This window comes from Schistocerca americana, chromosome 8 (genome assembly GCF_021461395.2).
Source record: "Schistocerca americana isolate TAMUIC-IGC-003095 chromosome 8, iqSchAmer2.1, whole genome shotgun sequence".
Classification (NCBI taxonomy): domain Eukaryota; kingdom Metazoa; phylum Arthropoda; class Insecta; order Orthoptera; family Acrididae; genus Schistocerca; species Schistocerca americana.
In genome coordinates, this window is record NC_060126.1 from 250,464,534 (window position 1) to 250,489,973 (window position 25,440).

General features: G+C 40.1%; 1 protein-coding gene across 1 annotated transcript in view; it reads right to left on the reverse strand.

The window, feature by feature from the left end:
• LOC124544780 overlaps positions 1–25,440 on the reverse strand; it is a 144,145-nt gene that overhangs the window by 58,307 nt on the left and 60,398 nt on the right. The window lies entirely within an intron of this gene.

Genomic DNA, 25,440 nt, shown 5'->3' on the forward strand with positions numbered 1-25,440 from the left:
TGTTTAAAATCCACAAGTGTAGTTTGGTTTCCTTCCCTGTAATATTGCTGTGGATACAGACTGATTTCCATCGTTAACCCGATGTCTACGTTGACTTGAAAGTGTCAATTTGGCTGTGAGCTGAGGAAGCCATTGAGTAATAATAATGAGCGTATGGCACTGGTGGCCGGCAGACCCCTCGTGGGGCGGTTCGGCCGCCACTCCCCAAGTTCTTTAACGCCACTATGGCGACTTGCGAGTGAATGAGGATGAAATGATGATGAAAGACACACAACACCAAGTCATCTCGAGGCAGAGAAAATCCTTGACCCCACCGGGAACCGAACCCAGGACCCCGTGTGCGGGAAGGGAGAACGCTACCGCAAGACCACGAGCCACGGACAGCCATTGGGTGTGAAACCAGGACTGCAATGACAATTTGATGTGTAATGTAGAGCCATATTTAATGCTCTTTACAATATTTCACACATCTACATCTACATGGATACTCTGCAAATCACATTTAAGTGCCTGGCAGAGGGTTCATCGAACCACCTTCACAATTCTCTATTATTCCAATCTCATATAGCGAGCTCTGATTTCCCTTATTTTATCATGGTGATCGTTCCGCCCTATGTAGGTCAGTGTCAACAAAATATTTTTGCATTCGGAGGAGAAAGCTGGTGAGTGGAATTTCGTGAGAAGATTCCACCGCAACGAAAAACGCCTTTCTTTTAATGATTTCCAGCCCAAATCCTGTATCATTTCTGTGACACTCTCTCCCATATTTTGCGATAATACAAAACGTGCTGCCTTTCTTTGAACTTTTTCGATGTACTCCGTCAGTCCCACCTGGTAAGGATCCTACACCGCACAGCAGTATTCTAAAAGAGAACGGATAAGCGTAGTGTAGGCAGTCTCCTTAGTCGGTCTGTTACATTTTCTAAGTGTCCTGCCAATAAAACACAGCCTTTGGATAGCCTTCCCCACAACATTTTCTGTGTGTTTTTTCCAAGTTAAGTTGTTTGTAATTGAAATACCTAGCTATTTAGATGAATTTACGGCTCTGAGATTAGACTGATTTATTGTGTAACCGAAGTTTAACAAATTCCTTATAGTACTTTTAGTGTGGATGACCTCACTCTTTTCATTATTTAGGGCCAACTGCCACTTTTCACACCATTCAGATATTCAAACAACCGAAGTTGGCTGCTTAGATTGTCTCCAAAATCGTTTATATAGATAAGGAACAGCAAAGGGCCTTTAACACGACCTTGGGGAACCCCTGAAATCACTTCTGTTTTACTCTATGACTTTCTGTCAATTACTATGAACTGTGACCTCTCTGACAGGAAATCACAGATCCAGTCACGTAACTGAGACGATATTCTATAAGCACACAATTTTACTACGAGCCGCTTGTGTGGTACAGTGTCAAAAGCCTTCCGGAAATCCAGGAATATGGAATAGATCTGAAATCCCTTGTCAATAGCACTCAGCACTTCATGCGAATAAAGAGCTAATTGTGTTTCACAGTAACGACGTTTTCTAAGCCCATGTTGACTGTGTGTCAATAGACCGTTTCCTTCAAGGTAATTCATAATGTTCGAACACAATATATGTTCTAAAATCCTAATGCATATTGACGCTAACGATATGGGCCTGTAATTTAGTGGATTACTCCTACTACCTTTCTTGAATATTGGTGTGACCTATGCAACTTTCCACTCTTTGGGTACAGATATTTCGTCGAGCGAACGGTTGCATTTGATTGTTAAGTATGGAGCTAATGTATCAGCATACTCCGAAAGGAACCTAATTGGTATACAGTCTGGACCAGAAAACTTGAATTTATTAAGTGATTTGAGTTGCTTCACTACTCCGAGGATATTTACTTCTATGTTACTCATGTTGACAGCTGTTCTCGATTCAAAATCTGGAATATTTAGTTCGTCGTCTTTTGTGAAGGCATTTCGGAAGGCTGTGTTTAGTATATCTGCTTTGGCAGCACTGTCTTCGATAGCATCTCCATTGCTATTGCGCAGAGAAGGCACTGATTGTTTCTTGCCGCTAATATACTTCACATACGACCAGAATCTCTTTGGATTTTCTGCCAGGTTTTGAGACAAAGTTTCGTTGTGGAAACTGTTATAGACGTCTCGCATTGAACTCCGCACTAAGTTTCGAGCTTCTGTAAAGGATCGCCAATCTTGGGGATTTTGCGTCTGTTTAAATTTGGCGTGTTTGTTTCATTGTTTGTGCAGCAGTGTTGTGACCTGTTTTGTGTACCAAGGAGGATCAGATCTGTCGTTTGTCAGTTTATTTGGTATAAACTTCTCAACTGCTGCTGATACTATTTCTTTGAATTTAAGCCACATCTGGTCTACATTTATATTATTAATTTGGAATGAGTGGAGATTGTCTCTCAGGAAGGCATCACGTGAATTTTTATCTGCTTTTCTGAATAGGTATATTTTTGGCTTACTTTTCGAGGATTTGGGGATTACAATATTCAATCTCGCTATGACAACCCTGTGTTCACTAATCCCTATATCGGTTTTGATGCTGGTTATTAATTTAGGATTATTTGTTGCTAAGAGGTCAAGTGTGTTTTCACAACCGTTTACTATTCGCGTGGACTCATGAAGTAACTGTTCGAAATAATTTTTAGAGAATGCGTTTAGCATAATTTTGGATGATATTTTATGCGTACCTCCGGAATTAAACACGTACTTTCGCCAACATACCGAGGGTAAATTAAAGTCACCACCAACTAACCAACTATTATCGTATGAGCCAGATACGTGTTTGAAATCAAATGCAAGTTTTCGTTGAACCTTTCAGCAACTGTATCATCTGAACTGGGAGGTCGGTAAAAGGATCCAATTATTATTTTATTTCGGTTGCCAACTATGACCTCTGTCCATACTAACTCACAGGAACTATCTACTTCAATTTTGTGACAAGATAAACTAATTCAGACAGCAACAAACACGCCACTGCCAACCGTGTTTAGCCTATCTTTTCGGAAAACCGTTAGGTTCTTTGCAAAAATTTCAGCTGGTTAGCCAGCTTTCAGAGCCTATAACGATTTGAGCATCAGTGCTTTCTATTGGTGCTTGGAGCTCTGGTACTTTCCCGACACAGCTACGACAATTTACAACTGTTACACCAATGGTTCCTGTATCTATGTTATTCCTGTGTTCAGCCTGCACCCTTTGTGACTGAAGCCCCTCTTGTGTTTTCCCAGACCCTCTAACCTAAAAAACCACCCAGTCCATGCCACACAGCCCCTGCTACCTGTGTAGCCGCCTTCTGCGTTTAGTGTGCACCTGACCTATTCAGCGGAACCCGAAACTCTACCACTCTTTGGCGCAAGTCGAGGTTATCTGCAGCCTACACGGTCGCATAACCGTCTGAGCCTCTGTTTCAGACCCTCCACTCGGCTCTGTACCAGAGGTCCACAATCGGTCCTGTCGACTATGCTGCAAATGGTCAGCTTTACTTTCATCTTGCAAGCAAGACTGGCAGCCTTTACCACTTCTGTTAGCAGCTCGAAACCAGACAGAATCTCTTCTGATTCAAAGCGACGCACATCATTGGTACCGACGTGAGTAACCACCTGCAGTTGGCTGCACCCTGCGCTCTTCATGGCATCTGGGAGGACCCTTTCCACATCTGAAATGACTCCACCAGTATGCAAACAGAGTGCACATTGGTTTTCTTACCCTCCTTGTCAACCAACTCCCTAAGGGGCCCCATAACGCGTCTAACGTTGGAGCTCCTAACTACCAATAGTCCCACCCTTTGCGATTGCCCAGATATTGCAGGCTGAGTGGTTTCCTCTGAAACAGGACAGGCAACAGCATCCGGCTCAGCGACAGTGTCAGCCACAGACAACACCTGGAACCTGTATGTCAGACAAACCAGGAAGGCCTTACGTGTGGCCGCCTGGGAAGTCTTTTGCCACCTGCTTCGCCCCGGGGCGACACCCCACTCGACCACAGGTGAGGGGTCAGTCCCAGTGTGAGCAGTAACTGGGTTGGCCACTGGTGACGTCCGATCAGAGGACTTCGACATGCTGAACGTCTGCTGGATCCCCACAGCCGGCCCACAACAGTGGTGTCCATCCACTGCAGGCTCAAACTTTGTAACCAAAGCCATCACAGCCTGAAGCTGAGAGCGAAGTGCTACCAACTCGGTTCGCATCCGCACTCAATAATCGCAGTCCCTGTCCATATCAAAGACCGTGGAAAACTTAACTATGCAGATAAATGGACTATCGGCACGTGCTGCGCAACTCTAATGTAGACGAAAACGCACGAACTATGTCTAGTAATAAGCAGATATTCAAGAACCTAGTTACTGAAGCACTCAGGTGAAACTAAATAATTTGCCCCTGATAAGGAACTTGTAATATATCACTAAATCGGTTTACATTTTGTCGCAAACGAAAACAAGAGAACTGTGGCTATTAGATTTTAAATTTACACGCAGAAACTCAAGAAACTAAACTATTAAAGGACACAAATGATATAATAAAATTCGCTCCTGGTTAGGAACTCGTAAATGTCACAAAAGCGGTATACTTATCTGTTGCTGCATCTGTCGCGGTCGGCTACTACTGCCTGACTATGTATTTACAAAATCGAAAACAGCACTGTAAAGTGGCCAGTGCTGTATACATCTGCTGACATCACTTTCGCAAGTTACACTAAAAATGACTGGAAGCTGTTTTGAATGCCAACTGTAGACTAGAGCCGGCCGGAATGGCCGAGCGGTTCTAGGCGCTTCAGTCTGGAACCACGCGACCCCTATGGTCGCAGGTTCGAATCCTGCCTCAGACATGGATGTGTGTCATGTCCTTAGGTTAGTTAGGTTTAAGTAGTTCTAAGTTCTAGGGGACTGATGACATCAGAAGCGAAGTCCCGTAGTGCTCAGAGCCATTTGAACCATTTTTGTAGACTAGAGACTGTCAGCCACTCACTCTCAACTGATGGGAAACACGTCACAGGAGGCAGTTCAGAAGGCACAGCAACAACTGCAGTTTCTAAGGAATTCCATTGACTATCTTCACTCATGCTCGGACATTCCTGAAGCCTGATGTCCATTCACACATCGTTTGAAGTGCAGAATGCAGTGTGCACTTAAGTAAATGTGGAAAGTCATTTGTGGCTAGAGGGGCCACAGAGTGCACATATGTACTGCATGTATGTGGAGCAAGCTAATGTGGCTCTGAGTACGAAAAGGAAATCAGCAGTACTTGCTTTCTCTGCGGCTGCTGTGTCAAATGCTGTACTGTTACTCTTAACTTCCAAACTGCTGCAGCTTGAGGTTATGTTCAAACTAACTTTGAAGTTTGCACGAATGTCGACTATTTAAGCACTGCAGCTCCAAGATGGAATTAAGAACATCGATATTTTAACTTCATACTCAGTAGTAATAGTAGTAGTAGGCACTTCTGAAACACTGTTATATTGTTCCTTCTGCTACAATAAGGCAACAAATCTGACAGATAACTGAATGTCATGATACAGGCTGGCATGCTACAGCACAGAATATTGTCAAGCCAGCTAGTACTATTGTGAGACCACCTGGAAGATGCACGGTGTCCATCCGCGCCAGTTTATGCGCTACAATAACTAAACTTACTGTTTGTTATTTTAAACTACTTACCTAATAAAAACACTTTTAACTATCGCGTCTATCATTCGTTGGTTAGTTAGATATAAGGTAACACTTTGCTACCAAAATGATACGTTACACCACACAGTGGGAGTGGGAGACAGGGGGGGAAGGCTGTTATTAAAGGTAAAAGAAATGAATGAGCAGACAGGACAACAGGGAAAACTTAACATTTCTTTAGAAATAATTTCTTTTAGAGGTCAAATACTCATTTTGAAAGTGTCTATGAGCAAGAATAATCATCAATATCTTCTAGACTTTACGCAACAGAAATAAATGAAGCAAGACACAGTGATACGGAAAGAAATTAGTACAGTAGAACCCCCTTTTGCACTTCTCAAGGGACTTGAAAAAATGGCATAAACTTTGGGAAAATGTAAGATGTGGGAAATGACTCTCTAAGTTTTGCTGGTTATGTATGAGGCCCCCTTTCCATATTTGTAGTTTTGTATGATATATGTAGGTAATAGGAAACAAAATACCCACCTAAGAATGTTTATTATTTAATAAAGGTTATCTGAATTTAGTGCTTTGTTTAGCAGGTGAGATGACATTCACCAATACTTTAGCACAACAAATTGCATTCAAAATAATGCAAATCACGTGGTTGACATGTTTATTTACATGTTTGCAAAGCTAAAGTGATGCAATTGGCAGTTTCACTATTTATACTTTATGCCTACGAAAAGTGCAGTCAAGTGTATACAGCATTAGTTTTGCTATGAGTTGAGGTATCTGCTAGCTTGGCATCCTGGCTCAGAAAAGTGGGGCACACCATAAAATAAAGGAGCCTCCTTGACAACAGTGCTGATATCACAGAGGATATACGATGATTACACTCCATCAGATTTGTACAAAACTGTCATTAGTACCGTCAGATCGAGTTTATGTAACATCAGAGCGAATCTATGAGCATTTCAGATACAGTGTTCCCTTACATCATCAATGTTAACAGAAGATGTAATTGTTGTCGGGACAAATACAGGGTGTATACGGGGACAAGGAAAAAAATTCCCGGATTTCCCAGTTAAAAATATACTTTCTCCTGGGCGAAAACACGCGTTTTCCGTGTTAAGTGACAGTATATTTTCCCTTATCAGTCCTTTGAATGGTTATAGTTTTATACACGGGCGTAGAATTTCCCGGCACTTTAGAAAATGTAATTCAGGGAAAGAGACACGTTTTGGAAATATCATTGATGTGCAGCGACATGAACACTGCGTATTTTCGTATTACGAAAGTATACATTGGAATCCCACCAAACACCACATGTTACTTTCTGAATAATTGAAATCGAGATTGCGATGCACATTTGTAAGCCAGTCATAGCTCATGTCACGTAATCTCGCCAGCCGATGGCAGTGGGTATTCAGAGCATAGGACACGTGATGTAGTCATCCAACAGCAACATCACACACAAACAGGGAAAGTTAACAGTTTAAACTAATATACATATTGTTGCTACAATAAAAGCAAAGCTTTCACATATAATATTGGTCTCTAAGGTTAATAAGCTGCAAGAGAAGCTAAGCTTCCACATATAATGTTGATCTTTTTTGCCCGTGTTACATGTAAGATATATCACACAAATGTGCCGGTAAAATTTTTACTAATGACATAAATGTCTATCGTCAGGGTTCGAAATTCTTCTACATGGCTCGTCATCGAAGAGTTGATTTTTAAATGAGAGTCAAACGCTCTGTGATTTAATAAATTCATGGTACATTCTCGTGCATAGTTCAACTAACGTATACGGATATTTACTTTGAAAATAATGCTTTTGAAACCAACATCCGCAATAACCCGCAACCTGTTAGAAAGAGGTTCGTTTCAGCAGTAGCCAGAGAGCGCAGGTAACAGGTGACACCGCGCTTGCGCAGCTACCATGATGTAGGAAGCCCGTATGTACGTAGGTGTAAAATATTAAAAGGTCATACATTATGTCATAAAAGAAACAAGATCAGAGGATATTCCAAGAGCATCGGAATTTCGTGAACCATACTAAAATGTGCACATTTAAAGTGCATACTTAAAGTGCACATTCGTATGTACAGATTCCCAATGAAGTAGACCTCGACCTGATATTAAGCTTTTCAGTGTGGTTTTCGGAATGTAAATTTTCTTAAAGCATCAGTACTGCATTATATCACGTTTGGTTCTTTATTATGGCAAAATGCCATATGTGCTAGAAGACGAAAACGTGCACTTGAAATGCAGCGAACAGTTGAAACTAGCCAGTACTGTGGAATTAAACATTTCATTTCAAATACATTGACTGCCTCTGTGGAAAAAGTTTATAAAAGTCAAATTTCTTTAGCAAACAGACAAAAATAACTTCATTTTTATGCAAGGCGATTAATGCTTGACTGTCAGAAAAGTGGAAATAAAATAAAATCTGAAACTAATGACATGTTTTAGCCTTCCGTAATTATGAGAATGCATTTTAATTCACTTGATAGCTCCTGGCCACACATATTCGTTTTGTTTTCATTTGACGTGAGAGTAAACAAAGGGGAAACAGCAAAATCACTAAATGTAAGTACAGGTCACATGGAGACTACCCACTACAACTCGGACTGCTCTGCGCATCAGCCCTGGATCTACGATATTTGCGAACCAGGTAAAAAAAAAAAAAAAAAAAAACGAATTTTCAAAAATATGTTCATCTTGTAGCGCATATCTTTCTGACAAGTCTGAAACATAAGACATATGTGTTCGAGGAAATTGTAAGACATATTATTTGGTCTTAAGTGTGCCAAAGTGCAGTGCCATGCCTCTTCATAAAGCATTCTTCTGCCGCACATCACTGTATTTCGCTCTGTGGAATTGAAACATGTATATTTTGTAATGGATGCCATCAAACTAGATTCAGGACAGTAGAAATATTGAAATATCCTGTGGTGCCTCTCCTAATCCCAGTCGGCCCGTTTGACAGCCTGCCCCTCTTTAAAAAAATCTCGCAATTAATAGCGGATGGGATTATTTGTAATCGGGAGAACAAGAACGCTTCAGAAAACTTGCACTCTTTACTGCATTTTAGCTAATAACTTGCTGTTTTGTGTGATATAAAATTAAATATAGGATACATAAAACCAATAAAGACAAGAGATAAGCATGAAATTGGACACTTCTTCAATCCTTAGCTCCTAACATTTTTTCTCTCTAATCTTGCTACAACTTTACATGGTGTGCTTTCCTTTCTGCGAAAGAATCTATTACCTCATCAAAGTTCGTTTTGCTGCATGAAAAATCGAAATGTCGTTATTTAATACTGAAAAAGCTGGTAACACAAATAATACCCAAGACTGGTGTGGTTTCTCGATCTGATTATGGCTATTTTGTCACTGTCTGCTAGATAAAACAAAATAGGCCTTTCTAATATGGCAGCAATTTTGTAACACACACCAAATAAACGAGACTGTTTTGACACAAATGGCCATTTTTATAATAAGACAGAATATAATTCACGAAGTACCAATATCAAATGCCTGTTAGGCCTACTACAAGCAAAAAGCTTTATGTTACGAAATAATTTCACATTTCATTCATACGCACCAGTCTGTCAAGCATGAGATTGAAAAGTAGTATTACGAAAATTTTATATACATTTGGAATCGTCTTATTCTTCCATAATTTGTGTGATGTCACCGTTTCTTCTCCTTCCTCGTTCTAACAAACAATCTTCTCATCACTAATTCTGTAGCTATTCCTACCATTGTCAAAATTTGTTCGCCGATTAACTTCACTAACCCTGCCAGAATCACAGGTTTAGGTATTCCGCGATTATTTTCTGGTTAGGTGCTATTACGTGTTCGTACAACACGTTTTCCATGTTACTTCCAAAATAGAACTTAAGTGGCTGCTAGCTGGGGACTGTACAACTGGTCCTTACTAGTATAGCGATCTGGCCAAAAGTTTTGTCAAAAGTTCATTTTCTTGGATGCATCGAGAAGATAATACGTAATCTTTCTCACCTGTTACTCCTGTCAGTCATTTATTTCCATTCAGGTAGTCTGAATCTATAGATTTTGCTAGTAATTATAGCAATGCTGATCATTTGTAAACCCAGTCAACCACATAATCAGACAGCGATTGGCATTCATCCGTTCGGCTTTACTCCGTTCAGCTCATATAGCCCCGTCCCCTTTCGTCTGCAGATGCGACAAGGATTCTCCTTACAGAGACATCACGTTTTCAAAACTCGACTTAAGTTTCATTCAGAAATCAACTTAAAATGTGTTCAAAAATGTTCAAAAGCCAACAGGGAAGCGTTTCAAAATCGTAAGAATAATCGATAGACAAACGTGGGCTGGATGCTAGGCACTTTGTGAAACAAGTTTGTTTCCTCAAGAATATGAATTTGGCGCCCCCTTTTCCCAGTAGCATCTGGCTGCTTGCTGCAACTGCTTGCACAGCCAACAGCCACATTCCTGCAGCCAGAAGCGGGAGAACCTACAACTCAATCGACTCAACTGCGCATGCGCATGAGCCCGCTCGTAACTCTAAAACGAATCTAATGTAAACAGTTGTGACTTCACACTCATCGGACTCAATTTGTTGTTATGAAGCATTGCAAAGTCTATCTAAAGCCTTTGACACATTTTGGTGTTGGCAGACGCTTGCATGAGCACTGTGTGTCGTCGTCGTATATGGCGCATTTCCTTTGCAACTTTACGTTTTTTTCTCTCGTTTATGTTTTATTGTTGAAGTATTATTCTGCAGTAGCAGGATACGGTAATATCCTTTGTTAGAGTATCGGTTCTTACCAGTCAAAATTACAAAAATTTAATTTAAAACTGAAACAATGAAAAATTCCCGGAATTCTAAAAAATTCACAGGTTTTTCCCAGTTTTCTCCCAGTTGTCCTGTGTCATATACGCCCTGAAATACTTTCCACAGCGCGTATATGCGGGCAAAGACAAAAAAAAATTCCAGATTTTTCTCGGATTTCGCAGTTAAAAATACACTTTTTGCTGGGTGAAAATACACTTCTTCCGTGTAAAGTGACAGTATGCTTACCAACTGAACCGTAAAACTTATCAATCCTTTGAATGGTCAATGTTTTATACACCAGCGTAGAGCTTCATGGCACTTTAGGAAGCAAAACCCAACATAAAATTAAATAAAAAGTTTTGGAAAGATCTTGATGTGCAGCAACATGTATGCTGCATATTTCAGTGTTATGAAAGTATAAATTCGAATTCCATCAAACACAGCAAGTTAGTTTTCGAAGCATTGCAATCAAGATTGCAAGGCCCTCTTGCAAGCCAGTCATAGATCATGTCACATGATCTCGCCAGCAGACGACAACACATATTCAGAACATAGGACACATTATGTAGTCAGCCAATAGTATCACACTGATAACTAGCGCGAACACACAAATAGGAAAAGTTAATGCTTAAAATTAAGATACATAGTGTAGTTACAAGAAAAGCGGCTTGAAATTATTCTAAGTGGCTGGTCCTCAAAGTGTTCAGTTTCAAAAAGAGTCGAACGCTCTGTGATTTAAGAAATTTATCGTGCATTCTTACACGTAACATAATTCATTTTGTGCAAATGGAAATTTACTTTGAAAATAACACTTTTCAAACCATCATTTGCAATATTTTCTCGAGACCTGTTACAAATAGGTTCGTTTCAGCAGTTGCCAGAGAGCAGCAGAATACAGGCAATAATGCACATGCAGAACTAGGGTGACATAGCAAGCCTGTATGTTCATACACCTAAAGCATTAAGAGATCTTACATTAAGTCATAAAAAATAGTACATCAGAGCATACTCCAAGAGCATCAGAATTTTGTAAACCATATTAAAATGCATAATTCGGCTTTAACTGCATATTCCTAAGTCCAGATTCACAATGAAGTAGGTCCCAACAAGATATTAAGCTTTTCAGTGTTGTTTTCAGGATGTAAACTTTCTTTGTTTGGTTCTTTATTATGGCATAATAATATACATGCCAGAAAATGACTCTACAGCGTATACACATGAGCCCGCAGGCAACTGCTCAAACAAACCCAATGTAAGTGGGAGGGAGGGAGTGAGTGAGTGGGAGTGAGTGAGTGGGAGGGAGTGAGTGAGTGGGAGTGAGTGAGTGAGTGGGAGTGAGTGAGTGAGTGGGAGGGAGTGAGTGAGTGGGAGGGAGTGAGTGAGTGGGAGGGAGTGAGTGAGTGAGTGGGAGGGAGTGAGTGAGTGAGTGGGAGGGAGTGAGTGAGTGAGTGGGAGGGAGTGAGTGAGTGAGTGGGAGGGAGTGAGTGAGTGAGTGGGAGGGAGTGAGTGAGTGAGTGAGTGGGAGGGAGTGAGTGAGTGAGTGGGAGGGAGTGAGTGAGTGGGAGGGAGTGAGTGAGTGGGAGGGAGTGAGTGAGTGGGAGGGAGTGAGTGAGTGGGAGGGAGTGAGTGAGTGGGAGGGAGTGAGTGAGTGAGTGGGAGGGAGTGAGTGAGTGAGTGGGAGGGAGTGAGTGAGTGAGTGGGAGGGAGTGAGTGAGTGAGTGGGAGGGAGTGAGTGAGTGAGTGGGAGGGAGTGAGTGAGTGGGAGGGAGTGAGTGAGTGGGAGGGAGTGAGTGAGTGGGAGGGAGTGAGTGGGAGGGAGGGAGTGAGTGGGAGGGAGTGAGTGAGTGGGAGGGAGTGAGTGAGTGGGAGGGAGTGAGTGAGTGGGAGGGAGTGAGTGAGTGGGAGGGAGTGAGTGAGTGGGAGGGAGTGAGTGGGAGGGAGTGAGTGAGTGGGAGGGAGTGAGTGAGTGGGAGGGAGTGAGTGAGTGGGAGGGAGTGAGTGAGTGGGAGGGAGTGAGTGAGTGGGAGGGAGTGAGTGAGTGGGAGGGAGTGAGTGAGTGGGAGGGAGTGAGGGAGTGGGAGGGAGTGAGGGAGTGGGAGGGAGTGAGGGAGTGGGAGGGAGGGAGTGGGAGGGAGGGAGAGGTCCAATGAAGAGCAGCACATTTAGACACAAGATCATATAGAAGAATGAGGTAACGAAGATTAGTGTTTTAACATCCCATCAACAATGAGGTCATTAGAGACAGAGCACAAACTGAGATTAAGAAAGGATGGGGAAGGATATCAACTGTGCCCTTTCAAAGGAACCATGGGCATTTGCTCAATGTGATTCAAAGAAATCACGGAAAACATGAATGTGGATGGCCCTAGTATGTGGATTTGAATCGACATCGCCCTGAATGAAAATAAAATGTGTTAACCACTGCGCTACTTCACTTGATACATTATTTAAAGAGCATTACCAAAATGCTCAACCAACTCCAGTGTCAAGCACAATAACAAAGGTGTAGTACATCATAGACAGGCTTTCTGCAGACAATCTGAGAGTACACATTTCCAGTAGGACAATATATTACTTCCTCCCATGTACGTCCTGTGAAATGAGAAATTAAAGCTCATAAAGAGGCTTGCCGACAATCATTCTTCCCGCATACTATCTGCAAATGGTACAAGGAAGAGAGCAAATGTGGGGCTACCAGAAGTATCCTCTAATACACTGGCATTCACACTCCTACCACTAATTAAATCACAAGTAAATTCAAAATTATATTATACAATTCAGTACATCAGTTAATATATTTTGTATTTTAGTATTCTACAAATTTAAAATCTTTAACAAGTATCATCATAATAAATGATTTTGCTATTTTGTCTTTCATTTTCAAGCAGAACAAGCTAGTGCCAAGGCCAAATGAAATTTGTACATTACAAGTAACGAACAGGTCACTATTACGCCAACCATACCAGCTTAAGTTCCTAAAACGATGAATATCAAGACATTGTCCAGTCTCTGTTGTTTGCGTTTTAACAATAACTTGCTACTTCTTTTGTTTAGTTGTTAAAATGTTGACAAACAAAAACACTGGAAGATGTTACTTGCATCAAAATTCTAAGTTTGTTTTTTCTGAATGTGGTGCTTTTTGAAAATATCACCAACAATGCAATCAGAAATACTGAGAAAAATACACCCCACTCTAGGGGGGGGGGGGGGGGGGGAACTCTCTGCGCAACCCCTCAATTTAAATAACATTTACATTAAAAAAGACGTACTACAGAACAGGAGCTGGCTGAAACCTGGGTAGAAAGCTCAGATATATAGCGAGTCATGGAACACGCATCGGATAGACAAACTAGACACCAAATACTGGGGAATGCTCACTGCAGTTGACTAATATATTGCCTCTATTGAGGTCTTAATTGAGTGCGACACTGAAGTTACGTGGTTAAATATAAGAGGCCAAGATGAAATTGTAGATGTTTTTACCAGCCACCCAATTTCGCTGTGACAGTTCTAGAGTCATTAAAAGAAAGCTACAGTCAGTAGCATGTAAATACCCAAATGATGCAATATTAGTTGGTGACAACTTTAATCTACCGAGTACAGACTAGGACATCTATGGATTCATTGCAGGAGCACCAACAGACAATCTAGCAGAGTATTTTTTGAGTATGTTTTCGAAAACTGTCTTGAGATCTAGTTTGGTAGCCCATACACAACGGAAATATTTTACACCTTGTAACTACAAACAGGCCTGATCTTACTGACAGTGTCAGTATAAAGAGAGGGATTAGTGATCATGATATCCTAATGACTGTGGGTACTAAAGACAATCAATCAATCAAGGAGGCTAGGAGTGTGTTTCTGCTATAAAGAGCAGATAAGCAGCTGTTAGTATCTCACTTAGATAATGAACTGACATTTAATTCCAGTATGATGGACAAAGAGTAATTATGAGCAAAGTTTAAACAGATTGTAAGTCATGGTCTGGAGAAGTATATGCCTAGTAAGTGGATTAAGGACAGAAGAGATCCGCCATGGCTTATCAACAAAATTTAGATAATGCTGAGAAAGCGAAGTCTGTTGCACTCTCAGTTCAAAAGAGAAAGTGCAAATGACAACAGACGAAGGTTAGCACAAGTTCATGTGTCTTAAAACAGTCTATGAGCGAAGCATAGAACAACCACCACTGTCATACTTTAGCAAAAGATCTGGCTGAGAATCTGAGAAAATTCTGGTCCTGTGTAAAAACTAAGCGGGTCTACGGCTTCTATCCAGTCACTTGTTGACCAGAATGGTGTGGCAGTAGAAGATAGCGAAAGGAAAGACGTAATTTGATTTTACAAAGAGTACTCTATGCATTGGCCTCTTACTTAGCTCACATTTAATGTGATCTCCCACCCAACATGAAGTCCCAAGTAAATGGAAAAAACTGCAGATGACTTCCGTATGTAGGAGGTGTAAAAGGACAGACCCACAACATTACAGACCTTAACATTGATTTGCTGCAGAATTCTTGAAAATATTCTCAGTTCAGATACAATAAATTTTCTTGAGATTGAAAGCGTCTATTCACAAGTAAGCATTTAGAAACCATCAGCCACGCAAAACTCAGCTTGTTCTTTTCTCTCAATATACTGTGAATTGCAGCTGAATGGCAACAGGCAGATTCCTTATTTCCAGATTTCCAAAAAGCATTTGATATCGTGCCCCACTACAGACTGTTAATAATGGTATGGGCATAGGGAATAGGTTCCCAGATATGTGAGTGACTCTAAGACTTCTTAAGCAATAGAACCCAGTATGTTGTCCTCAACAACAAATGTTCATCAGTGATAAGAATGTCATCAGGAGTGCCCCAGGCAAGTGTGATAGGACTGCTATTATTTTCTATATAGATCGAAGATATGGTAGACAGCATGGGCAACAATCTGCACCTGTTTGGTGCTGATGCGGTGATATACAGGAAAGTGTTGTCATTGAGTGGCTGTAGGAGGATACAAGAAGAATTTCTTGTTGGAGTAATGAATGGCAGCTAGCTTTAAATGTAGAAACACGTAAGTTAACGCAGATGAGAAGGCCAAGCAAACCTCTAATTTTCGAATACAGCATTAGTACCGTGCTGCTTCACACAGTCACATCTTATAAATATCTGGGTGTAATGTCGCTAAATGATATGAAATGGAACAAGTATGTGAGGACTGTGGTAGAGAAGGCAAATGGTCAATTTCAGTTTATTGGGAGAATTTTGGGAAGGTGCAGTTGATCTGTAAAGGAGACCGCATATAGGACACTAGTGTGACCTACTCATGAATACTGTTCCGAGTGTTTGGAAGCCACACACCATTGGATTAAAAGAAGAGAAAGAGGCAGGCTGCTGGTTTTGTTACCTGTAGGTTTGAATTATATGCAAATATTACGGAAATGCTTCGGGAGCTCAAATGGGAATCCCTGGACATAAAAAATGTTCTTTTTGAGGAATACTACGCAGAAAATTTAGAGAACCAAAATTTGAATCTGACTGCAGAATATTTCGACTGCCTTCAACATACATTTCATGTAACGACCATGAAGACAAGATATGAGAAATTAGGGCTCGTACGGAGGCAGAGAGGCAGATGTTTTTCACTGTATTTGGGAGAAGAACAGGAAATGAAACGGCTAGGAAATGTACAGAGTACCCCCCGCCACACACCATACAGCGGCTTGCAGAGTATATACGTAGATGTTGATTGTTAGAGGACACTATTGCCTTGCTTAAAAGATGATGATGATGATGATATGAAGACGAAGAGGAAGAAGAACAACAACAACCTGCTGAAGACTGGGGGAAATTGCAAAACCATAATCATTAGAACAGCAAAAGACCTGATCCCTTTTCACAAGAAACCAAACACCCTCAGTGGAAGCAAGAATATGAGGATGCACTAGAAGACAGAATAAAGGCATTTCAAAGTTACAATTGGAACAAATCAGAAGAAGCACAGAAGCAATTCCTCAATGTTTGCAAACAAACTTCCAAGCTCTTAAGATAAAACAAATAAAAATATGTCAATGACCAACTGGAGTCAATTGAAGACAACTTCAAACATTATAACACGCACCTTTGTGAACCAATTCAAAGGGTACTCACTACAAAACTTCTGCTTTCGAAAACAAGACGGTAAATCAGCCTTGAAAAATAAAGAAAATGGCCAAGAACTAGCAACATAAGAAATAGTTTATTCACATATCAAGACACTTAAAAACCACAAAGCATCATGGGAGGACAGAATTGTAGCTGAACTCTTGAAAATTTTAGGCCCGAACTCACTCAAAGATATTACATAAATAATCCAAAACATTTGGCAAACTGAAAAAATCTTTGATGACTGGAAGATTGCTCTAATCCATTCATTACATAAGAAACGCAATAAATCATATGTAGACAACTACAGAGGTATCTCCCTTCTACCGGTTACCTACAAAATCCAATCAGCTTGTCTCTTGAATAGAGCACATAAGCAATTAGACCGGTGACATCATAAGACACCACTCGTGTGCTGGCCGTCAAAAGCCCGCCAGCGCAAATGTTAGTATCTGCGGACCCCAAGGTGTAGTGCCAGCATGGCAGTTTACCAAAATAAAGCACCACACCTCTCCCTCTGGAAAGACTACATGACAACAGCACTCTATCCAGTGCTGGTATAAAGGACACAGACTACAGCACTCCGGGGCCAGTTTGTCATCGCAGATCATCTCCTCAGTTCAACAGCTCAGCTGCATGGGACAGTGGCTGCCAACATTGTCATAGTTAGGTCTGCAAGAACGAGCACAGCTACAATGGCAGTTTGTTGTTGAGTTGGCAGAAACTTTACTCAGAGATTGGAAATGCTTGTAGTGTTCCACATGGCTGCTTTCCAAAAGAAAATTAAATGTGTGTGATTATACAATAATAACCCTGTCTACTGATATTCTGTACTGTGCCAAGCTACCCTCGTCTGTCTCCTGTTTATTAGTCTATGAATTACTGTTGTGACCACCCAAGATACAATAATTAGAGCCCAAATAAGCAGAATTCAGACCAAACAGGTCATTCCCAGAACAAATTTTTAACCTCAAAGCCAGACTCAAAATGCGAGTCCTCAGATGAAAACCTATGTATGCATATTAGTAGATTTAAAAAAGGCGTACGGCTCAGCAAACAGAGCCTCACTATTCTAAATTTTAGAAGAGCGGGGACTAGATTCCAAAACACAAGAACTCATGAAACAAACACTAATTGGCATGAAATCTAAAGTAAAATTTATGGGGAAAAACTGAGAACCCTTAGACATTCAGATGGGTGTGAGAAAATGATACGGACACTATCCTATTCTGTTTAACGTTGTCCTAGACAATGTTGTGGAAGAATGGGAGAAAGAACCCAAGAAATTTGGGTTTTGGATGCCACTTCTACTGGGCTTTCCCAAAAATAACTTCTATACACCATACCTCACATTTGCAAACAACCTGGTGATACCCACCGAGGATGAAGAGACTGCTGTCAAACAGCTTGGCACACTTATAGAATGTGCAGAAAAAGTAGGGTTACAGACCTCATTTGAGAAAACTGAATTTTAATTTTCAAAGACAGACACTACAAGCTTGAAAACAAAATTTGGTAAAATCAACAGGGTCCTGTACTTTAAATACCTCAGAGAATTCGCTGAACTGACAGGCCTTGAAAAAAATCACACAGCAAAATCACCTCCAAAAATTCAAAAAAAGCATTTAGAATTAGAAAACACAAGACTAATCAGCAATTTGAAAGAGACACAAAGTAGGCAAATAGAAAGTTACATCCGAGCAACCTAAACAAAAACAGTACAGACCAAAGTGCTGGAAGAAAATACACACTCCTTCAGAAAGAATACAAGCCTACTGGTACAACAAGAAGAACCTAAGAGAAGCTGATTGAGTTATTTTCTTAACATCTTCAATTTATTGGGAGAATTTGATGATAATAATAGTAATAATGAGGAGGAGGAGGAGGAGGAGGAGTACCTGAATGCAAATGATATAATCTCACATTCTCCTTAGAAAGTGTCTTGAGTTCTTTCAGTTTAATAAATCCAAGTGAGTCTGCAATTTGCTGCACAATTTAGGGTGTGTTCTATGTTGTGAGTAAATATGGGGATATAAGTACACACCTTTCTAGGTTTGAGAAAGTCATTCCTTTATCTTTTTGTCAATGTGTGTCCACAGCTGCACCAAACCAACCATCACAGCAAGAAAATATAAGCCTTTGATGGAACTCCTGATATAATAGCCAACTAAGTGAACCGTTTGCCAGGAGTGATACTAGTAGATTTTCAAAATAAGCACTGCTAGCACAAGTTGCATGGCCAGTACAGTCGGTTACAGGAGTGATTTTGTGATATTGTAACTGTGCTTTTTAACACACTGTAGCCCAAGTCCAAGCATAGTTTGGACACAACTTTGTGTTAAAAGACTGCGCCTGAGTATAGATTGGGTTACAATTTTCTCGACATGTGAGCCATCTATTGCTCAAAAACTGTAGTTGCTGTATATGACAACAATGAATGGAAGTCTCGCTGCCTGTTCCCTGAATGGTGCTGCCTTCTGTTGTCAATTTATAGAATTATTTCAAAAGAAACATTAGTGAACATAACAGCTATTGTAGCAAACAGCTGAGCCAATATAACCACACTGATGTCATTTCGTGTGTGTACTGATTCACAATTTGCTATAATTCTGCTACAAATATGTCTTTTGTTGAATGAGTAACAAATTTTGGAAGGTCATGAGGAAGAAACTGTTCAATAACTCACTAAGGGTCATTATACATTCTACCACCATAACTTGAAATTTGTAATCTATGAAAGAACAAAAGTAATATGTAAAATAAATCTTGTAGCTTCATCCATGTTTTAGTATGTATTATTCCTGAAGATATATCAATTCTATATGTGCCAATAACACTTTAAATAACTGCATAAATACATGTTTTCCTAGGCCAGCCTCCAAAGTGTTAGAGCAAGTCATCATGACACACATCAGAGAGAAATTAGTTTCATTCCCAACACATATCCCAAATATGATGCAAAACCAAGTATGTTCATCTGTCCAGTTACTTTCTATATTGATAAATTGGCCACTGAAAAATTCAGGTAATGGGACATATTTAAGACGATACTATCGATCATCAGTAATAATGTATTCATTTTGGAGTCACTGCATTTTGTAACTTTACTATATTTGCCAGATATCGACATGAGCAGATATAAGGAAAAATTGGCATCATTGGAAGGACATCACAAGCAAGTAATGCAATGCTCAGCCCTACATGCCAACAGTGCCACCTGGGCTGACCCACAGACAGCTGTGTTTTTTTAAAATTACAACTTCAATATTGCCTAAATCAATATTACATTGCTTGTGGATGTGATTACTGCTTGAGTTGCTTCTTGGATGGCCTTATGTTGGTAACGGACACATTTGAAAAAAGCGGACAGAAATGCTTGGCTCAGGATTACCAAAGACAATGATCGTACTCTTAGCAAACGGGTGATTCACATTTTTTCACATTCTATTTTGTATAGGAACTGACAGCAAGTGTCAAATTATTAGTATAATATAACTGCATTCTTATGATACAAAACTAATGAGAATACAGCCTAAGGATAAATTTTGACTGCTTCGAGAATGATGCTAGTGTAGTTGAACATGTGTCACTTGACAGTAACTTCAAATGCAAAAAGTGAAAGTAACTTCAAATGCAAAAAGTATCTTACAAGACAGATTTCAAATACCATTTTAGGATATGTGGAGTCTGGGATGTCAATTCTGGTTACAAAGATGTTCATATAAAACAGGCTTTGCGTTTTCTACTACAGAGAGAGAGAGAGAGAGAGAGAGAGAGAGAGAGAGAGAGAGAGAGAGAGAGAGAGAGAGAGTTGATAGCATTGTCTGAAATGGTAAAATTACATAAAGGCTTAGCAGAGGATGTTGATTAAAAACAGCAGCAGACTAGTGTAAAAGTACGACCTGTAGCTTTTGCCCAAGTATTTTATAAACATAATCTCCTGATTAGGGTGGGACAGGGAGCACTTGGAAGTGGTCCCCATAGTTAACTATGTGAGCAGATAACCACTAGTTTTAATTCAAATGTTAGCATACTTCATGCTGGAAAGTAATGTCTGAATTTTTAATGTGAAAACTGTTGAAGTTTTTTTAAAAATGAAACTGACTTTATTAACGTTGTATGTCTTTATTCTTTACGTCCACATATTTATTTCACAACATAGTCACCCTGGTGACCAACACATTTCTCCCAACAAGAAATTAGTTTGTTGATACCATAACTGTACAATGTTTGACTTTGTTGATGAAGTCACAATCTCACATCTGCATGCACCACTTCATCACTGTCAAAGTGAAGTTCTCAAAGGCACTCTAAGTTTTAGAAACAGATGAAAATCAGATGGAGCCCAGTTGGGACTGTAGGGAGGACAACTGATGACAGTGAACCCGAGGCATCAAACTCTTGCAGATGACACAGCACTTGTGTGTGGTTTGGCATTGTCACCTTGAAGGAGAAGGTGTTCGATGGGTGGATGAACTCTTCGAATTCAAAACTTGATTATGGCATGATGTTTCTCACACACCAACTTAGTCATATTACACACTAAAATTCAGAGTCAACTAGTGACAAAGGGCTGCAAGTATGGAGGCATGAAGATTTTTTATTTTTATTTTTGTTGAGTCACGAGTCTCCTGACTGGTCTGATGTTGACTACCACGAATTCCTCCCCTGTGACAATCTTTTCATCTCAGAGTAGCACTTGCAACCTATGTCCTCAGTTATTTGCTGGACGTATTCCAGTCTCTGTCTCCACATATTTATTTCCTCGCTGATTCTGCTGAGAACCACCTCATTCCTCACCTTATAACAGACCACCTACTTTTCAACGTTCTTCAGTAGCACCTCATCTGAAATGCTTTGATTCTCTTCCGTTCCAATTTTCCCACAGTCCATGTTTCACTACCATGCAATGCTATGCTCCAAATATACATTCTCAGAATTCTTTCTCAGCTTAAAACCAATGTTTGATACTAGTTGACTCTCCTTTGCCAGGAATGCCCATTTTCCAAGTGATAGTCTGCTTTTTATGTCCTCCTTGCTCTGTCAATCATGTGTCATTCTGCTGCCTAGGTAGCAGAATTCTTTAACTTCTTTTGATAAGTTTTTTGCTGTTTTCATTTCTGCTACTTGCCATTACTTTAGCTCTCAATTCAACAGATTCTAAATTTTTCTTCAATTTCACTCAAGATACCAATGTCATCAGTGAATCTTATCACTGATATACTTTCACCTTGAAATTTAATCCCACTTTTGAACATTTCTTTCATTTCCACAATCACTTCTTTGATGCATAGGTTGAACAGTAGGAGCAAAAGACTACATCCCTGTCTTACACTCTTTTTAATCTGAGTACTTCATTCTTGGTCTTCCAGTCTTACTGTTCCGTCTTGGTTCTTGTACATATTGGATATTATTTGTCTTCCCCTATAGCTCACCCCATTTTTCTCAAGATTTCGAACATCTTGCACCATTTGACATAGCTGAACACTTTTTCCAGGTTGACAAATCTTAAGAACGTATCTTGATTTTTCTTTAGTCTTGCTTTCATTCTCAAACGCAATGTCAGAATTGCCTCTCTGGTGTCTTTAATAAACTGACAGTTACCTAACACATCCTCAGTTTTTTTATTTTCCATTCTTTTGTATATTATTCCTGTCAGAAATTTGGTTGGAATAGCTGTTAAGCTGATTGTGCGATAATTCTTGCATCTGTTGGCTTTTGCAATCTTTGCAATTGTGTGGATGATGTTTTTCCAAACGTCTGATGGTATACTGTCTCATACATTACACACACACACACACACACACACACACACACACACACACACACTATCCTTTATACCTTACTTGATTCAAGTTGTCCAAAACTTTTAAATTTTGATTCGAACACTGGATCCTCTATCTCTTACCTGTGACTCCTGTTTCTTCTTCTATCATGTCATCTGACAAGTCCTCCCCTCATACAGGCCTTCAATATACTCTTTCCACCTATTTGCTCTCTCTTCTGCATTTAACAGTGGAATTCCCATTGCACTCAATGTTACCCTCCTTCACCATAGGTTGTCTTGACTTTTCTGTATGCTGAGTCAGTCCTTCCGACAATTATTCCTGTTTTGGTTTCTTCACAGATTTCATGCAGCCATTTCACCATAGCTTCCCTGCACTACCTATGTATTTCTTTCCTAAGTGATTTATATTTCTGTATTCCTGAGTTTCCATGCACGTTTTTGTACTTCCTCCTCTTGTCGGCCAACAGAAGTATTTCTTCTTATACCCATGGTTTATTTGTAGTTGCCTTCCTTGCACCTATGTTTCTCTTCCCAACTTCCGTGATTGCCATTTTTAGATATGTTCATTCCTCTTTAACTGAACTGCCTACTGAGCTATTCATTATCGCAGTACCTATAGCCTCAGAGAACTCAAGCAAATCTCTTCATTTCTTACTACTTTTGTATCCCACTTCTTTGTGCACTGATTCTCCCTCGCTAGTCTCAATCTTCAGCCTGCTCTTCATCATTAATAAATTGTGATTTGAGTCTATATGTGCCCCTTGGTATGTCTTACAATTCCATATATGATTTTGGAATTTCAGTGTGAATCTTCCTGTATCTTCTGGCCTTTTCAAAGTATTCATGAACTTCTTTTGATTCTCGAACAGAGTACTCACAATTAATAACTGATATTTTCTGCAGAACTCAATTAGTCTTTCTCCTCTTTCATTTCTACTACCAAGCCCATACACTCCCGTAACCTGTTCTTCTACTCCCTACCCTAAAAGTAGTGATGTGGGCCGGGCAAATGCCCAGTGGGCAGAACATTTATAAATGGCCATTTGCCCAGCAATTACCGAAAGCAGTTTTAAATGCCCAAAATCTGGGCTTTTTAAAATAAGTTTTTACTGCTATAATGCACAATTCATCAATTAAAATAAGGGATGGAACAATACTCCCAATATTAAAAGTTAGTAAATGTTTACATTTAAACATGTGAATGTCATTCACTGCCTTTGTTACTAATACTGAAGGGAAAGAGGAGAGAAGCATGTTTTGTTTACTAACATTCCAGTTTGTTGTACCAAGGAAGGGCACATGTTACTGACAGCTCCTTCTCATTTACAATGTCCTTGTTATTTTTACGAGTTCTACTTCTCTCTCGTATGCATTCAGGGCATTTGCCCACGAATTCATCTTGCGCATTTGCACCAACTTGTAAATGCCCAGGCATTTTACATCACTACCTACAACTGCATTCCAACCTCCCATGGCCATTAGATTTCCCTCACCCTCTATGTACTCTATTACCCATTCTGTATCCTTATATATTTTATCTCTTCACCAGCTGCTTGCAGTGTTGGTAGGTAACCTGAACTATTATCATCATCATCATCATCATCATCATCATCATCATCATCGGCCTGCTGTTGATTTTGATGAAAACAACTCTATCAATGAACTGCTCACTGTAACTTAGTCTGTGCCCCACCTTCCTATTTGTAAGGAATCCTACTCCTGTTATCCATTCTCTGCTGCTGCTGCTGCTGATGATGATGATATTGTCCTATATTCATCTGAGCAGAAGTCATTGTCTCCTTTCCATTACATTTCAGTGAACCCCACTATATCCAGATTGAGTCTTTGAATTTCTTTATTTTAGAATTTCTAGCTTCCCTATCACATTCAAATTTCTGACATTCCATGCTCCAATTCGTAGAATATTACCCTTTCATTGGTCTTTCAAGCTTTTATTCATGGTCAACTCCCTCCTCGGCAGTCCCCTTCTGGAGATCAAAATGGGGGGAATACTCCAGAACCATTTGCTAATGGAGAGAACACACCACACTTCTTCAATTACAGGCCATATATCCTATGGATACACTTCATGTGTCTTTACTGCAGTTGTTTCCATTGCCTTCTGCATCCTCATGCCATTGACTGCTGCTGATTTTTTCAACTTTTAGGGACAGGTTACCACCCTGACGGCAAGAGAGTGCCCTGAATCTCTACCCGTTCTTCTGATCTTTCTCACAAGGCCATTGGCAGAACAAGGGTGACATCTTATGCCAGAAGTCTTCGGTCGCCATTGCTGATGGTTTTTATTCAAAATTTAAGCAGTGGTGAGGTTCGAATCTGGAATTGAGGATGTTTTTACTACAACTCAAAGATGCTGTGCCTTGACCACAGGTGCATAACAACAATAATACAGGAACAGAAAGTTAATAATGTTTGTTTTATTTCAAAAGTTTTCACAGTTTTCACATCAAAAAGTCAGAAGCATTACTTTCCAGCACATCCTCACAGCCTGCAACAGTTCTCTTTTCCTGTTAATGTTATACGATTTATGGAACGTAACAAGTAAATGACTGCCTGACTGAATGAATGAACGAATGAACAAAATCAAAAGAGAATCAACTACAGCATTAGATATGAACGCAGCTGCATCAGGCATCAACATTCAGCAGTAAACCTAGAAGCCCCTCTGTCAACATTGTCACTGGTTTCCACAGAGTATAAAACTGCATAGCCTATTATTGTAGTATCCTCCAAATGATTAATCTTAACTGCTGCCTCCACACCAGCTTCAACCTTTCATTGCTACAGGCCTTTCTGCTATCAATGTTCAGCACTGAAGAAAAACTGTTGCCAGCACTTTCTATTACACACTCATTAGTGACACCACATGCTGATGAACTCTTGGAACTCCTTCTACAACAGGACTGCTTATGATCATCACAAGTAAATAAAGCTGTGGCTGTGCTTCTTCTTCTTCTGATGATGATGATGACATCACTTGCACTGGTGAATGAAATAACACGTTGGAAGGGTTGCAACAATTGAACTGGTCAGCTTGAGCTACTACGTGTCAAAAAAGAGCGGGCAGCAG